Below are 13,205 nucleotides of genomic sequence, written 5' to 3'. Positions count from 1 at the left end.
CGTACACAGGCCTTCCTCGATGCGTCTCCTTTTAATAACCCTCATTGTGTATGTTTTTCACGGTTTGTCCCTTTAAACATTCAGCCTTGTTTGTAAAGCGCGGCCGAGACCCCGCCCCTTTATGTAAATGAGCCATGACGTTGGCGGAAGGCAGCGCTACGTCTCTTCTTCCGACAGATATTCCTTTAAAGGCGTATTTAAAGCCCTGGACTCAGTTGCAGGAGCGGCGGACAACCTATGCAACAAAAGCTGCTGCAGAGCCGAGCGACTGTCCGAGCGCTCAGCGGACAACAACACGGAGCCAGCGGCTTGACACGAACCCGGCGAGGTGAGCTCCGGGCGGGAGGTGAAAAACAGCGACCGGGGGGGGACGGTTGTGAGAGGTTTTTGTAGCCGCTGCTGGGTAGGAGGCTCCGGCTGGAGGAATATACAGCATCTCAGGTTGCTGCTGCTGCTGCTGCGGAGAGAGAAGGAGGAGAAGGAGGAAGAAGAGAGGAGGAGGAGGAGGAGGCATTTACAGTAGTTTCTGTAGGCCTGAGTCAAAAACAAAAAGAGAAGAGGGGCTGGAGGTGCAGACAGCCGGAGCCAGGTCAGGTTGCATAATTAGGCTGCGCTAATTATAAAGAGTGCATAATGAGGATTTCTGTTGGGATGTGAGGCAGGTAGTGAGGGTTGAAAAAACACTAACAGAGCAGGATCAGGGTTGTTGTTGTTGTAGAATAATGTTCATTTCTCACTCACTGCCTTTATAATTAACCAGGAAGGACTAGTGACTAAGAGCCCAGTGACTTTGAGAGCACCAAAACAAAACACACACCGGTATGTTTGGACTGCTTTTGGGCTTGTCAGTTGAAAATAAAGAAATCATGACGAGTGTCCTGCTTTTTTTTTTTTTTTTTAAATTATCCATCACAAGAAGCTGATGTTTTTCCCACCTGGCTGCAGTTTACAATATCAAAAATGAGATTTAAATTAGAATAAAAAACAAACAAACATCCCCAAGCAGTAATTTTCTAAAGCAATCAGTAAAGTTGTTTCTTAAGCAAATGTAATAAAGAACCCTTGTTTCTAGCCTCCTTTTTGTGTGTGTGGTTTGCAGTGGTAAATCAAATATCTGTTGGATGTTATAGCTGCTGTTTGTCAGTCAAAACAAGCGGCTCCAGCTGGACTAACTTCTGAGAATGTAGAGACCAAGCGATTAATTGATTTATCCAGAAATGTTCATCATGCTCAAACCGTAACCTAAATAGTTAGTTACAGCTCCCGGTGATATAAGTGTCACTCTGCAGCAAGGCTCAGAGACCGTTTAGCTGGAAGAAAAATGTTTTTATGCACCTTAGATGGCTTTAACTTTCTCTCAAGTGCATCTTTTGGATACTCAGTAGGAGTTTCCATTTGAATAATTCTGCACTCTTTTCTCATTTCAATGGAGCAAATGTATGTAAAGATGTAGTTGGAGATGTGTCAAATGACTTCTGCAGACGAGGAGTGATTGAAGAGAGGGTGATGTGTTCCGGTGTATTGGCATCTGCTGATTTATTTGTGTGTTTTTGTGCATGAGGGGGCGAGAGCGCATGTGCGTACTGACTGCTGTATTGATTTAATGTACAATATAATTTGTGTGCCCACTGTGCTGACTTGTTGGATCTAAATCTTTGTTGCGTGTGTGTGTTTTCAGGTACAACTGCAGGGCTTGAGATTGCAGCCTGGACCTAACGACGACGTCTCATCGACATTTATGAAGCTTTCAAGGCCTTTTGGTGAGTCTTGCACGCACACAAAAGGCGGCCACTTCTTTTATCCGCTGTCATCGCGGCGTTTTAAAGCCCTCCTTGTGTGTGTTATTTTGCAGTTTGGTCTAGTAAATCTGCACAAAAACAAAACAGTGGTCCCAAAGAAACATGTAAATGGCCAACAGATGTTCTCCCTCTTTTCAAGTCTAATGTGTTTCTGTTCTGCTGAAAAAAAAACCACAACCAGCACCAGTAGAACAATACGGACTCGATGTGCAGTGTGATGATGCGGTGGCGGTTTTTGGGTTTGCATCGGCCCAACAGGATCTGCGCTGACACGCACACAGACACACTCGAGCGATGCGCACTTCTTCCTCAAAAATCAGTGTCACGCTCAGGGTTTCGATGCGTTGCAGTTTGGGTTTCGGTTTGCCTGCATATGAAGACCAGCCAGTTCAGCTGAAGTGAAAGCAATCGACTTCCTCTTGATGAAATGTTTGCTGACTACCAACTGCTGCTGTGTCAGCATCCAGTTATTACTGACACACACACAAAAGCGGCCAGACGCCTGCGGTCACGTGCAGACAGTCACATGAACACATACGCTCCTTATGCACATAAACATACATATTATGCAAACAGAGAAAACACCCCCATAAATTCGCACAGACTGACTTTTATCAACCGCCCACGTACAAGTGCTTCGCCTGCAGAACTGGACTGTATGTCTATAAACAAAATGCACAGAACGAGTTTACATGCTACCTTTAATGCCATCTATGTATTCTAGCAGTGATGCATGACAGTCTCTTGGTAGAACAGCTCCTCAAAAAACACAAAAACACTCCTTGATGGAATAAATTGAAATTTTAAACCGACATATAAGACTTTTGTGTGTGATCTTCACTTCATCAGTGATTATTTTAGGCATGGATTGTGACTTAAACACACGCATAAACTCACCTACTGAGGCCATAACTGTATATTTCAAACTGACTGACATGTTCTCAGGCTCCTGTTGAATGAATTATTTATAACTGTGTACCTCCTGTTATGCACCTACCCAGAAACACAACTACACATGATGTTTTTATGGAGCAAAATCTAACATACAATAGGTTTTAATTGTATCTGGCTTGTTCATAATGCACACAACGAAGAGCCAGCAGTTTGCTAACGAGGTGATATGTAGTTTTCTTGTTTTTGTAGCTTGACTAGTAGGTTCAGACTTCTTCTGCCTTTTCTGCGTTGCAATAATATCATCAAAAGTAATAGTTTTCTGCCATTTATTAGCGCCTACACCAACTGATCTACTCAGTTTTGGCTGTAGTAGCACAGACATTCCACCACCAACTAGCATTTCGTCAGAATGACACATCAGCGCACAAATAATAATACAACAGGCCACTTGCAAAGGCTGCTGTGTAAAGGCTGTGTAGAGTCAAGGCAGAATCATGAGCCAAGATTAACATCAGTGCACTTGCTGTGTCTCCTCATTTGTTTGTGTAATACACGCCACACAAAGCAGCTTTAGAGTCGGACTCGACCTGCAGGTTCCTCAGAAACAAAAAGAGATTGTTAAGCGCTTATCATTTACTCTCAATAATTCTCAATAGCCCTCATTTTCTTTATTGTTGTTGACTGTCAAAGCTGTAAAATACACCCAGAACACCTAAAACCAAAGTCTTAATGACAAGCAATAGGTCAATGTGGAGCCACACTAATGTTTGTCTGACATAAACTGACTGGTCATTTGAGCCAAAAACAGCTTTGTGTTAAAAAAAAAGCTCAGTTAGCTTAGCTTAGCGCAAACAGTAGAAACACTGGTAGCCTGACTCAGTCTGAAGATAAAAAACTGTCTACGGGCCCCTTTAAAACAGCAAAGAAGCGTATTTCGCCCCAAAATGGAAGCTGCTACGTTGACGTGGATGTGTTTTTTGGCACAACAGAAAGAGACGTGTTTGAGTGATACAGCACACACACTTTTAAATACTGTCATTTGTAACTCTCTGACATTTACACAGCGATACTCGACTTGATCGTGCTGCAAAAATGGAAAATTAATCTTTCACATTAACAAAGGCTTCTGGAAATGTGCCTTTTTTTTTTTTTAGTGGATTTAATTTACTTTGAAGTGATGCTGGCTTCCTTCAAACATTCTGCATCTCTTTCTCTCATAATCGCTGCCAATCTCCGTCCACCACACACACACACACAGACACACACACATGCACACACAAACAGTAGATCTGGCTTTGTATCCCGAGCCCTGATCCTGTGTGCAGATAACCCACTTCCTACTGGCGTGAAGTTTTTGTACACAAACCTGAGAGGAGAGAGGAAAGAAAGGAGCGAGCCGGTCTGTTCTCCCCACCTGTGATCAGAACTGTGTGTGTTTATGTGCATGCGTTTGTCGTCTCACTTACATCCATGCCATCAATAGCCGGTCTTATCTTCACCTGATCTCACACACATAAACACCACACACACACTTGTTGCAGCTATAAATGCTGTTGTGCCGTCTGGAGTCACGGTATTTGGAAGCTGAGGGAAAGTCCGACTGGCTCCTGGTCTGTTTACATATTTAAAAAGAAAAAGTTTTTTGGCCTTAACAGGAAAACCAAAATGTAATTCTGGTACAGATCCGGCACAAATCTGGTGAAGTGTTGACTTTTTAGGTGGGTGAAAATTTTTTTGCTTTTTCTCTTCAAACAGTAGAGATCAGGAAAAAGTGACTAACTTGAAGGGAAAAGCAGAACGTAGATGTCATGGTCTGATTTCCTGGCAGCTGAATAGATCTCTGTGGAGGGGAAACTGCAGGCTGGTGTGTTTGTTTGTGAGCGTGGAGACTATCAGCAGCGCTGCATGCATGCCTGGTTGGTTTTCTAGTGGTGAAGGACTGTTATCAAAGTCAATATCAGATGGCTGTACTGTATTTAGCTCTGGCTTTGAGTTAGAGGACACACACACACACACACACACACACACGCACACGCACACACGAATACATTCTGCAGCCGGAGAGATTGTCAATAATACAAAACGTCTTCTAAGAATATAGACTTTCCACTTTGTTTGCTTCTTCTCCTGTCAGCTCTTCTCGTCCGTCTTTCTTTTCTGGCCTGCTTCTTTCTTCTCCACTCTTTATCATTTCTGTCTTTTGTGTTTGTTGAGCTCCAACCCTGAAAGCTTTTCAGTTCTATGCTTTCTTCCAACTGATCACCTACAGCCACGGGAAAAGGCCCGATGTGCACGGATGCGTCGCATTTCTTGTCACCGGTGCATTTGGGAGACGGTTTAGAGGCAGAGATTGAAAGTTCATTCTTCACTCTGGGAACACTTTCTGACAAAACGCTGCCACCACAAGGTCTGTTCAGTAGGTTTTGATCCCATCACTTAGATCCTCCTCAGCAGACAGAGTTGTTATTTTTGTAAACCCCTGAAGGAGGAAGTTTTCCAAAAATGGAAACGAGAACATCTGCATTTCCATGACAACCGTGAAAATGGCGGTTCTATTAAATGGACTTTGTGGGAGCGGTAGTTTCTGAATCAATCCAGTATTATTTATAAAGGGCCACTTCAGATAGCAAAGCGACGACCTTACAATATTATGTTGTAGAGAGAAACCCAAGAAACCCTTCTGATTCCCTCAGAGCAAACTGTGGCGACAGTAGGATGAAAAAGCTCCCTTTGAAAAGGATGAAACCTCCGGCAGAACCAGGCTAAGGAAGGACAGCGGTCTGCCTCGACCAGTTTGGGTTATGTGGGCAAACAATGCATGAATGTTTTCTCCATAGTCTCATTTTCAAAAACGTGGAAAGCTGTAAATGCATGAAAATCATCAGTTAAAATGAGAAAGAAAAACGTTTCTGTTTGACGACTTGAACAAATATTACATCGGCTGAGTATGTTGAGAAAAGGTTTTGATAAGACTGCTAATGTCTTTTATTTGTTTTCTCTCGTCTTTTTTCACTCTTACATTTACTGTTAAGGTCACCTGTGGTTGCTTTGTGCAGAAAACAACAGAGCCGTGACAGGTTTTTACTTTCTCATACCTGTAGCTGTTGTTGTCAGAGCAGAACAATGAGCTGACGTTTGACTCTGTGTTTTTAAACAGTTTTTTTTTTTTTTTTTTGAGGTGTGAAATCCTGTTTACAAATGTGTTCATAATCATTCGTGAGGAATGTTGATCCCAAGTGCAGAAGCCGCCAGATCACAAAAGCCAGCGCCAGCTTGAACCAAATCTTGACGTCTTATAATGCAGCACAAACGCTAAGCAGGAAGCTCTGCTGCTTTATTCAAGGGCACCTTGTTCATTTTCCCGTCCATCTGGAGATTTGGATTATCTTGGCCGGATTCTAATACAGATTATTCTTTAAATCTCCAGTGATGTTAGGGGTCCAACTTATTGTCCATTGCTGTTTTTAACTGCAAAAGTTCTGGTAAAGGTCAGATTTTTCCTTTGAGACAGGCCAAGTCTGAACTCAGATAGCATGAATAGCTTGAACAAATATGGCTTTGCCACACTTGGAGCTGTTTGGGCTGCGCTGCCTGAGGTTAACTTTAATGCTCTTATCAGTGGGCTGTCCTCTGCTATGAGACATCTGCACTTACAGCAGATTTAAAGTTTCTCTCTTCAAAGCTTCTCCAAAGTCATTTAGTCCCTATTTTGTTTTTTGTTTTTTTTTACAATCGCGGTCCCCATCTTTACTGACTCATCCTGAACAGAAAATGCCCAAATGATGCCGCACCTTCCAATTAAACAACCAGAACACTGACTGGATGCCAGACATGACTGGCAGCAAGTCAGATTTGTTTTGTGTTGTGTGTCTTGGCTGCTTTTAGGTCTCGTTGGGTGAAGCAGGCACCACACCCAGTTCTCTTACGCTTATCTCGCTGCCGTTTGCTGTGTCACAGTTGAAGTGTTTGGATGCGTAGTTCATGACATACAGGACATTTACAATCTGGCACCGTCCGTGGGCAGCACAGGAGCTGATGTGAAAGGAAGCTCCTGTGTTTTTTTGTGTGTTTTTTTTAAAGGTTATTTTTGGGCTCATTTTGCATCTATTTGATAAGACAGTGGAGAGAAACATGGGGAGAAGAGTGGGGGAAGGACAAGCAGCAAATGAGATGCTGGCCGCCGAGTCGGGCACTATAGCCCCTGTACATGGCTCGCCGTCTTATCCGGTTGAGCTACTGGCTCTTATCTAATTTCTGCATTGGACATCTTTAATTTTAATGTAAGTTTCAATTTAAATTTCAAGTTGTTTAGCTTAAGAAAATTCTCCTAGTTGATTAGACAATTAAAACTGATGTCAAGTAGAATGAGTAATATGAATGCAATTTTGATATCATACTACTTTATCTGTAATTTTATATCCTGCTTTATGGAAAATCAAATGAGAGCATTACTGGATGAAAATGTTTGGTGTATAAGGTGTCAGAAAAATGGCCCTCACTGGTCCTCTGAGAGTAAAATTACATCTTCAAGTTGCTGTTTGGTCCTACACAAATTTCTAAAGACATTTCGTTTGGCAAACATAAAACCGGAACCAGTAAATGTCACAGTTTTTTGCTTATAAATTGAATGGTTGCATCTCTTAGTGTGAAGAATGTCTACAGACTGGCCCATCTGAAAGGGCCAGCGCACAGAGAGGTAGTCAGGTATCCTGGGTGAATGACGAGAGAAGATAACTGGCCGTGTGCCAGTAATGTCATTAACACTGTTAGTAATACTGCACTCAGAGTAATGGACACACACAGACACTAGGTCACTTTTGAGCTGATTTGCCTGCAACAGAAACAGAAAGCGAGTTCAGCGTGGGATTTTTTTCATCTACAATTTTGTAAATAAAAGCGGATTTATCACAGAGGCAACCAAACCCTGTAATGTTGCGAAAACTGATCGTGTCCCGAGCAGTTCAGCGGTCCGGCATCACAACCGAACAGGGATGCTAATTATGCTGTTTGTCCAAAGAAGTGCTTCGAAGCATTTGGCTCTCTTTCACACGTCTGTTTGTGTTGTTAAAACGTGCACACTCATGTTACATTACAGCACTCTGGATTAAATGTTCCACCAAGTGGTTTAACCCTCTTAACCTCAAACCCAGCGGGAGGTTTCATAACATGATATATTTTTCAAAATCCTCCAAAATTCCATTTATTCCACCTTCTGACGGTCAAATTCAACTTTCAATTTTCTGCTCATCTGTAACGCACTGTTCCGGCTGAAGAAATAACCAAACCTCAGCTGAAAAATATAACATTTTCATTGAAATCAACCCTAAAACTCTGGACTTCTCAGAGGACATTACTGACTCATCTGTGACCAACATTCACATGACAACGTTCAGGAGCTTTTCGATTGAACTGCAGACAGTGTTCACACAGAGCAGGAAGGACTATGAAAATAGAATATAAAAATGTAAATAGTTAAATATCTATAGTATGTAGAGTCACCATTCCCCCCTTGATGTTTGTAAAATACTAATAGAGCTTTAATGTTCTGTTTTTAATTTACGGACATTATATATATTATCATTTTGTCATATTGCACAATGTTTGAGTCCTCTCTGCTTCTAGCAACGGTTGTGTTGTTTCCATAGAGGTGCAGGACTCTATATCGCAAAGTCGTTTAAAGTTGTTTACTTTGAGTCACGCTTGGTAAAGTCAGGCAATGATTTGTGCCAGATTTGATCATAACATCCTGTTGTTCATGCTACAGAAGCAAACATTTCTGAAATAAGGTTCTGAGGTTGTCGTTGGCACACCAGTGGACTGTCACGTTTTTCCTCATTTGCTACCAGTCACATCAGATTAGATACCCGATACCACTACATGCAAAATGATTTCTAATTCATACAGGAGAATCTTCTGTATGCAGCTCAGTCTGTGGTTTGTTGCTGTCATTTGCATGAAGCTGGCAGTGCAAGAAGGTAGCTGGTTCATCCGTTGTCAATGCAATTTGCTATTTAAACAGCAACAAAAACGGCAGCCACATTAACCCCAATCTGCCTAAATTCAAACAACACTTTTGATCGTTGCACCGGTGTAATGAATTTGGAGCAATGTTTTAGATGATTCAGTATGTTGTTGCACGGCCAGACTGATGTGTAGTAGGGGTACGTCATGTTTTCTATAATTTTATACCCTGGTGTACATTAGAGGCGGGCAGATCAATACTCAAGTCTTGTTTTGAGTGTCGACATCAGTGGGATCGATACAGCAATGCATGTTAGATCACATTAAAGCAAATTATGGTAAATGTTGGATTATCTTTTTTATAATGACAGAAAGAAACAAGTTAATCTGGCAGTGCTGTGAAAACTATTCAAAGTGCACGCTGCGTTTTGAATGTTGATTTCAGTTTGGCATTTATTTCAGTTGGCCTTTATCAGCGTCAAGCATGTGTGTAGGTACCAAACGTGTGCGCTCTGCAGTGGAATATTCCATTAGTCGTGTGGGTGCGGTGAAAGCGTACCATCTTGAGGTTTCCAACAGGTCCGTGCAGGCACTTGTCATTCTTCAGACTTGTTGTCAAATGCACCGATGTGAAACAAAAGTGTTGGTTACAAGACGCAAAACAAACACAGCAATTATCGGTGCATGGGTGTTTATCTGCACGCAGCAGACTCATGAGGGGTGTTAAGTTTGCTTTTGTGGAGGTTTGTACTGACTTAACGGCGGCTTTAAGGGTTTGTTTTTGCTCAGACGTTGGTGAGAGGCAAAAAAAAAAAGACGGGCAGAGCCGACTGGAAAGACAAACTAGACATACATAGATTCGATCTCACCACCTTGCACGCTCTTGGGTTTTTTTCTACCTCCTGTTTGGCTTTGCAGCTCCCTTGTGGGTTAAAACCTCAGGGGGGGTGACGGGGGAGGATGCACGCGAAAGCATACGCACATGCGCAAATGCACACACACATATGATCTGTCTAAAAGGGGGGCAGGCCTCCTGGGTCAGAAAGACAGGATGCAGGAGGGGGGTCGCAGTAATGCGATGTTGGGTAGGGGGTACTGTACTCCGAGGGGGCACAGATGGGGTTGGAGGTGGTGAGTTATGGGGTGTGTGTGTGTGTGTGTGCATTTGTGTGTGTCTGTGTGGGGGTGGTTATGTAGTGAGGGTGACACTGGAGTAGCGTGACTGTGCTGCAGAAGTAGGCCAGGGCCGCTGTCGGCAGCTTGTCAGATCGTCCATCCAGCTTCAAACGCTCAGACGTGCAGGAGTTAACGCAGCGTTCTACATCAGGGGTCACTGATGGTCATCTGTTAGCGGGCTAGCTGGGGGGGCAAAAATAAAAACTTTATAGGTCAGCGGATTATATAAAAAGGATTCTAAATTCATGAGGCGCAACGTTGACACCTACTGTCTAGACAGGCCTCGCAGATTAAAATATTTGTGTGTCTCGCTACGAACGGACGCTCCGCTCGGTCAAACTATTAATGATATTACAAATAATAAACAGTGTGGTGTTTGCATAAAGCTCCGGGGACATGCAGTTTGTCTAGAGGGAGGCTTTGTGCCGTCGTAGTACACATGTCCTGTTTGCACTTCAGTCTCAACGCTTCAAAAGCTCACAGAAGAATAAATAAACGATTTCATGCATTGAAAGCAGAGCTAGCCGCGTTGTGCTAACTATGCTAGCCAGTTTTACAGTGCATGGTATGTGGGCCAGAGCTAACTAGCCGGCCTATTAGCTAGCTGAGCTAAAAATAAGCATTAGGATGACCTAGCTGCTAAGCTAGCTGACACAACACACGCCAGGAGTCTCCTCTTCTGCCCTTTTCTCATAAAAATAGACATAAGCCCTATTTTTGTCCAGAAAATCCTGAAAACACTGTCTGAGGCCGAAGCTTTAAGGGAATTTGTGTTGCCATGGCTTTTTTTCCTCCCTTCAAAACCGAGAAACTGGGTGTTATTTAGCATAATCTAGGTCGAAATTAACATTATATGGAGTAAATGTGGATCCTAATGTGGGTTTTGAGGCAGACAGCTGCTGGTTGCATGCTTAAAATACGTTCTTTTCATTAGTCCGCTGGGCACCCAAAGGAGACAAGAACAAAACAACCAGTGGTGAAAAAAAAGACTGACTTGTCATCTGGTCAGCTAAGCTCAGTAATCTGAGCATCTCTTAATGTGTTTAGTAGAAGCCAGCACTGCTTTTAACAGTATTAGTGGTGGCTACTGAACTAATGCTCACACAATGTTAGCAGAAGGGCAGCGGTGGGAAAATGGATGTTGGTCCAGTTTTGACAACGTATTTTAATGCAGAATAGCCTAAATTAGCTTTTTTTTTTCAGTACATCAAACCAGACACAAACAGATTTTAAACCCCTTTTAATTGATAGTCAAAATTAGAGTTATTGATGGATTTTATTTAGATGCAACCGCAAACAACAGTAGTTCTTTTCACTGAAGTCAAACTAGAAGGCTCACATTCATGTATATATATTATCATGGCATACAGTTAATGCAGCTTAATCTTACACTAGTGTCAGCAGAGTGATTAAAATAGATCTAATATGTTCATTTCACACACCAGACAAATTTGCCCCCTGGCTTATGCAATCTGCTGGATCAGTTTTATTTTAATTCACCCTTAAATACACATATTGACTTATGTACTCTCTCAAAAATGCAGATATGTATTGTACTTATCATGACAGCAGAGCAGAAACAGAATTGTTCTGTGTAGTTTTATGCAGTGATTGAAAGCTGAAAAGCTGCTGTATGACATTAATCCTATATTTTTCAGTTTCAGTGATGATATTTGTGGACGGGTGCACTCGTTTTTGTTCTTTCTGTGGCTGTCCACAACTAAAGATTTTTCCTTGTCGACTAGCAATAAATAATTCAAACCCTATTGATTGAATTAACATATATGTGTTTGGAGGGCATCAGAAAATGATTTGAGTTCTGAGGATCAAACCACAATTTGAAACAATGCAACTAGTGTTGGCTGCAATTTAGAATGCGCAAGGTGTGCTTAATAAATAATGAGACTAATGCTGGATTTCAGTTTTACTTAATTCCAGCAACTCTCTGAGGGTTGTTCATGCTTGATCAATGCCACACTTTCTCTATCTTGCAGCGCGTCTCATAAACTGTCATGTCGATGGTTTTGCCATCCTGTTTATGCGGCAGTCACGCTTCTGATGGTATCTCATGTGGTAAAGCTCCATCACATGTCGAAACTTTCAAAAGCCAACGAATGCTGAACTGAGGCTTGACTGTCTAAAGATTATATCTCAAATCAAATTGCTCAAATCTGTTGGGAAAACTGCAATGATAAGTTTTCCCCACTGCGTTCATCCCGACAAACCAACCAATCAAAACTTTTTTGACCGAAATTATTTCATTCATCTACGTTTGGTTGCTTATTTTGAAGTAAATGAATGATATGTGCTCAGGACTTGAAACTGCATCATCTCATATTGTGTGTTTATTTTGATTTGGACAAAAACACACTTCTACTCTAGAACATGTTTACGTGTAACAATGCATGTTCCACACAAAGTCGGACACACTGCCGTGATTATCTGCAGTTCGATTAATCTGGGATCAGTTTAACTTGATTCGTGGTAGACCGACTGTTTTTAAAAAAAACTTGATCAACCGGTCAATCAAGCGACTGGACGATCGACCTTGACTGAACTGAGACTCGGAAACAATGTCGGTGTTTGTGTCCTCTCGTCATTTCATCGTGTCGATGACCTAAGTGAGTGAAGACATGTGGAGCGCTATTTTGAGAGAAGGCAGCTGTGAGGTTCAGGTGAGGCTGAGATTGGAGATTAATTTAAAGCTGCTGGGCGTAAAACTGAGTCAGTGGGAGGCGCTCATAAATGTTTTAATATGCATATGCGTGTTGGAGTGCGCATACGTGAAGAGTACTTGGATTACATCATATTCATACAAGCCAGTAAAGTGATATAAGCCCTGTGCTATGAGGAGGGGATTTGTCATTGACGCTAGTGCACGTTGATACACATGTGCCCCCCTGTACTCTCTGCACTGCAGCAGTACTGCACCATAATGCACACATCCAGTCTGTTTACCTCCCTCCCTCTCTCTGTCTTGCTCTCTTATCCCTGCCATCTGCCTCTCAGAGCTGGGAATATATTTCATGGGAAAATCATTGACTGAATGGGAATGTTGAAGTGTTTCTGTGCAGCCCGTCTATTTGCGCGGTTCTCATTTGTTGGGTGTAGATATATCCGCACTGTCCCATTTGCGCGTCTGTGCTTGTGCATGCGTGTCAGAGAGAGAAGACTAGAGCCAAAGAGCAAGAGTCTCTGCTTCTGTAAAAGACAGAAGAAAGAGACGGAGGACTCCAACATGTGCCAGTGACATTTAGCTGCATTTTCATCTCTCACAAACACGCTCACGCCGACCATTAAAACCACGTACTCTGCCCGCCAGCAAACATGTTTCTGTGAGACTTCCTTTTGTGTTCAAAACATTTGACTTGAGCC

General features: G+C 42.4%; 1 protein-coding gene across 1 annotated transcript in view; it reads left to right on the top strand.

Annotated features, from left to right (window-relative positions):
* The first annotated feature begins 209 nt into the window (after positions 1–209).
* The window catches only part of slc45a4a (solute carrier family 45 member 4a), a 62,533-nt gene continuing 49,537 nt past the window's right edge, over positions 210–13,205 (top strand). Inside the window, exons 1-2 of the mRNA XM_008283596.1 lie at positions 210–328; positions 1,679–1,760. The gene's annotated coding sequence lies outside the window, so the exon portion shown is untranslated. The remainder of the gene's footprint in view (positions 329–1,678; positions 1,761–13,205) is intronic.

This window comes from Stegastes partitus, unplaced genomic scaffold (assembly GCF_000690725.1).
Source record: "Stegastes partitus isolate 25-593 unplaced genomic scaffold, Stegastes_partitus-1.0.2 Scaffold320, whole genome shotgun sequence".
Classification (NCBI taxonomy): Eukaryota; Metazoa; Chordata; class Actinopteri; family Pomacentridae; genus Stegastes; species Stegastes partitus.
This window is presented reverse-complemented; position numbering and strand designations above follow the sequence as displayed.